The sequence below is a fragment of the Cervus elaphus genome, chromosome 13, assembly GCF_910594005.1.
Source record: "Cervus elaphus chromosome 13, mCerEla1.1, whole genome shotgun sequence".
Classification (NCBI taxonomy): domain Eukaryota; kingdom Metazoa; phylum Chordata; class Mammalia; order Artiodactyla; family Cervidae; genus Cervus; species Cervus elaphus.
The window spans coordinates 30578205-30582956 of NC_057827.1; the positions used below are offsets into that span (position 1 = coordinate 30578205).

At 47.2% G+C, this 4752-nt stretch overlaps 1 non-coding gene across 1 annotated transcript; it reads right to left on the reverse strand.

The window, feature by feature from the left end:
* Positions 1 to 3174: 3174 nt before the first annotated feature.
* LOC122707296 lies at positions 3175 to 3281 on the reverse strand. The gene has a single exon (XR_006344808.1). It is a non-coding gene; the product is annotated as a U6 spliceosomal RNA (small nuclear RNA).
* Positions 3282 to 4752: the final 1471 nt, after the last annotated feature.

Here is a 4752-nt window from a genome sequence, read left to right on the forward strand (position 1 = left end):
GGGTGTTGCTGTCAGCCCAGAAGAATAGGCTGTAGTCACTTAGTGGTGCAAGATAGAGACTGCATGTGCAGTTTTTCCAAGCCTTCTTTTCATGTATTTATCACTAGTGTTACATTATTCATTAACTGTTCTGATAGGAGATGTCTTCACAGATGGAAAATCTGCTTCTTTTTTTTCATGGATATTTACACAGGGAATTTGCAGTCTTGGTCAGTTCCCAGACTGGCTGAAGGCTTTGATGTCAGCACTGATGTGATCCGAAGGGTTTTAGAAAGCAAGTTGTACCTGTTAGGGTCCACAAGGGGCTCAGAGCATATTATTTAAAAATGGACCAAAAAAAAAAATAAAATAAAATAAAAATGGACCATTGCAGTGACCTGACAAACAAGGGATGATGTCACAGTGGCCACATCGCCCTGGTGGCATCCTGTTTTTCCTTAAGGCAATGTCCTGTTTTTCCCTGCTGGTGCCAGTTTCTCAAGACTACGTGACCACCTGCCTGTGAGACCCCTCTGACTACATGATCACAAGACCCCAGCTGCAGGTTGAAGATAAACTAAGGCCCCCTCCCTTCGGGGCACAATTTCCCATGGATAGGGTATAAGAATGGTTGGCTGTACGGCAGATCACTGGTTTCTCTCCAAAGCCAGTCACTTCCTCTCTTCCTATAATAAATCTTTCTCTGCCTGAAAGCCCAGCTCACTCTCTTTTTCTCTGTGCTCGCCTTCCAGTAACCACACTGTAACAGAAACTGAAGCAGGATCAAAAAGTTCTTAAGAAGCTGGACTTGCCCACTCGATCCAGGAGCTCCCAGGCCCTGGGGATTCCTCAAAACCACTTTCTGCAAGCCAGTCTGTATCAGGCTCTTTGCTGATCCCTGGGGATGAAGCCTCATCCAAAGGCCATGGTCATAGCACAGCTTTGAAAGCGATTGAATTGAACACTCACAGTACAGATACACCAAGGAGACAGAAGGAAAGGAATAAAGGCGTCCAGGGCCTGGAGGAGGGGAAGTGCTTTATGCCTTTTGCTGCTGCTCTAGGTCACCCCACCAGCGACTGTGGGGGCACCAGAGGAACTGACAGTGATAGACTGCCCAGCGACAAGAGGTTGGAAGAGCTGAAGGCTGGGGACCCAGGGGACAAGATCTTCAGCAACAGAGTTGTGCAGAGGGGATGAGAGTTCTTCGACAGCAATGGGAACTTCCTGTAGAGAATCTGAGCCAGAGACGTGCCACGTGACACACAGCCGGGCAAGAATATTTGGTTCTTTCCTGGGTTTCTGTGTATGGATTATCCACCTTGGAAGTGGGGGAAATGATGAGCTTGGAATGTGAGATGAAAGGTTTGAATCTGACAAAGGGCAGAGGACTTCACAGGGCAGATGTGCCTGGGAGTGGGGCAGTGACCGGCTATGTGCAGTCCAGCCTCCTGGAGCACAGCTCCTGCTCTGATTCACATGCATCTTCAGGACTCACCCTTCTTGCATGTGCTCTTTGACTTGCTCTCTGTTACTTTTGTTACAATAATCACACATAATGGCCTGCCTCAGAGAATCCTGCCCCTCTGCCTGACTGTTAAACTAAAGTGCCTTTGTTCAGAACTCTGTCCACCTGTGGATGGCAGGAAAGAAGAAATTAACACATCCCCTGCCTGCGACTTGCCATTCAACAAGATATTTGTAAGATTAACAGCCTTTTTAGTTTGTCTCCTCACCTCTTCTATCTCTAATTCATAAAAGAACCTGGCATCCAAACCCCAACAAGATGGTTATTTGGAGACATTAATTGGCCATCTTCTTGGTCAGCCGGCCCTCAGAATGCAGCTGTATTCTTTGCCTCCACACCTCATGTCAAGTGGTAAGCATAGCGAGCTTGGACTGTTGACCCTGCTCCTGACCTCTGTCCTCAGCTGATTTTAATCTGCATCCTAAGCAACTCTGTGCCTGCTGCAAAGAGAGGGAGCTTGTTCCCAGCCCCTCCCAGGGCACGGGGCTCACGTGGGCAGACCCCTCGCAGTGCAGGGGTCTCGTCTGGTCAGGACTCAGCACACAGGAACCGTGCACAGAGCCCTCATTGCAGAGCACCCCAGCCCTCTTCCTGGGCAGAGCTGGCCCCAAGCACCTCAGAGCAGGATCTGGACTAACAGCTGCTCCTGGACAGGTCAGTGACCCTGGGCTTCATTCGATGCAGACTCCCTCCACCAGGTCTTCCAGAGGCTTCCACTGCACCAGGACCCTGGGCCCCTGTTTCCACCCACCACCCCTCTTTTCCCTGACTCCTGGGTTCCTCTCCTTAGGAGAAAGCCTCCTTGAAATTCTCTCCTACTCATGGACCAGAAAAAATAATTAGAAATCAGGCCAGAGCTTCAGCCCCATGTCCATCCTGACCCTCAAGACTGCACTTCTGTTCCTTGCACCTGGCCAGCACAACAAGCCCGATTTTCTGCAACTATGAGCCCCTGGGATGTGAGGATTGGCTGACCTGGATGAGCCAGCCAGCCCTTCCCAGCAATGCCTGGGTTGAGGTCTTTATAAACACTCCCCTCCAGGAGGTGGGACTTCCCTGGTAGTTCAGTGGTAAATGAATCTACCCGCAATGCAGGAGATGCAGGTTCCATCCCTGGGTCAGGAATAGCCCCTGCAGAAGGGAATGGCAACCCACTCCAGTATTCTTCCTTGAGAAATCCTCTGGACAGAGGAGCCAGGTGGGCTACAGTTCATGGGGTCACAAGAGACCGAACTTACACTTAGATCTTGATCTTCAAAATCTGTTGCTAAGCCATTCTGACTCTTCTGTGACCCCATGGACTGTAGCCCACCATGCTCCTCTGTCCATGGGATTTCCCAGGCAAGAATACTGGAGTGGGTTGCCATTCCCTTCTCCAGGGGATCTTCCTGACCCAGGGATCCAAACCTGAGTCTGTTGCATTGACAGGTGGGTTCTTTACCACTGAGCCATACTAAGATGAGATCTTTGTCTTATTTGGAGTTTATTCTTGTGTATGGTATTCAGGACTATTCTAATTTCATTTTCATTTTCACTGTTCAAGGAACCAGTGAGGTAGGAGATAGATGGGCTCCAGGTTGGAAATTCACAATCAGCCAGCCTCTGCTCTGCATTTCCTGAGGCAACATAGGTGGGTTCCAGTTGAGGAATTAATTAATTTATTTATTTCAAATATGGAACACTTCACGAATTTGCGTATCATCCTTGCGCAGGGGCCATGCTAATCTTCTCTGTATCGTTCCAATTTTAGTATATGTGCTGCCGAAGTGAGCACCCAGTTGAGGAATTTAAAACCAGCCCCCCGTTTGCTCTCAGAAATTGAAGTAAAAACAGAAACAGAGTAAGTAGCCAGTCTTTGTCTCTTGTAAACACCTCCAGGGAATAATCTTGGCAAGGACAAAGAGAGGCAAAACCCTGTCTAAATGAAGGATTAGGGAGAACACTACACATGTGCAGAAAGGCTCCTTGGAGTCAAAAGTCAGAGGATAATTCCAGGCCATAAAGAGTCATGCTCCTCCCAGAAGCCTCCCACTTCAAGATACACCTTGGCTAAGGTTTGTATGTGCATCCTAGGGGAGGGTCCTGGGACAAATTAACCGGTGGGGGGGAGAGGGGGTTCACAAAGCAAGATGATTGGCCTGAGGGAAGACAAAGACCCGGATAACTGGCCTCTTATAAAGGATATAAACTTCCAAAGGTACGACTCTCTGAGCTCACCTGTGCACCTTTCCACGTGTACTTTTTTTTTCAATAAACTTTTTACTTTACTCTTTACCTTCTGCCTCCTCACCTGAATTCATCCTTGTCTAGGCAGGCAAGACAAGGGACCTTAGCCCTGACTGCTGGCTCCTGTGGTCCAGTGGTTAGGACTCCCAGTCTGGGAAACTAAGACCCTGCTTCCAGCTACCGCTCACTGCCGCTTAGAGCTGGGCACATTGGAAATGATGAATACACTGTCCTCCAGAGTGGCTGTCACCAATTGTATTTCCAGCAGCAGAGGAGGAGGGTTCCCCTTCCTCCACAGCGTCGGCAGCATTTAACGTTTGTGGAGTGTTTAACAGTGGCTGCTCTGACTGCCGTGAGGCGATTCCTTCTTGTAGCATTGATTTGCATTTCTCTAATATTTAGCGATGGTGACTTGTCACATGATTCTTCTTAAAGGATGTGAGTTAAAGGTACCTGCTGAAATTGGCTCCCTGAACGTCTGCCCAGTTTTGAATTCTTTTTCGGTGACCACCCCTGGGGGACGCCTGGAGGGCAGTTGTTTACTTCCAGTCCCAGGTCCTTGGGAATACAAAGTGCCAATCACTGCAGCTTTTATAGTTGCTGTTACAAAAAAACAGCACAAGGAGGCAGCATTTCTTCATGTTCTACTTTCATTTTTCCTGTTTCTGGACACTGTTATTTTACTTTGGAGTAGGATTGATTTTTGATATTGTATTTGTTTCAGGTGTATGGGCGCTTGATTCACTTAAACACAGATGTTTATCAGTTCTTTTGAGGGTTCTCTTTCTCATATAAATGATTAAAATGTGTTCCATAGACTTCTCTGTACTATTCAATGGATTAGTTGATTGTATCAAACAACTATATTAATGATACATAGTTTGATATATATTAATTAGCATATGTTATTAGCAAAGTCTTAATTTATCCCTCAATTCCAAGATTTTTTTTGGTAATCATACATTTGTTTTCTAAGTTTGTGAGTCTGTTTCTATCACGTAATATCCGACATTTGCATT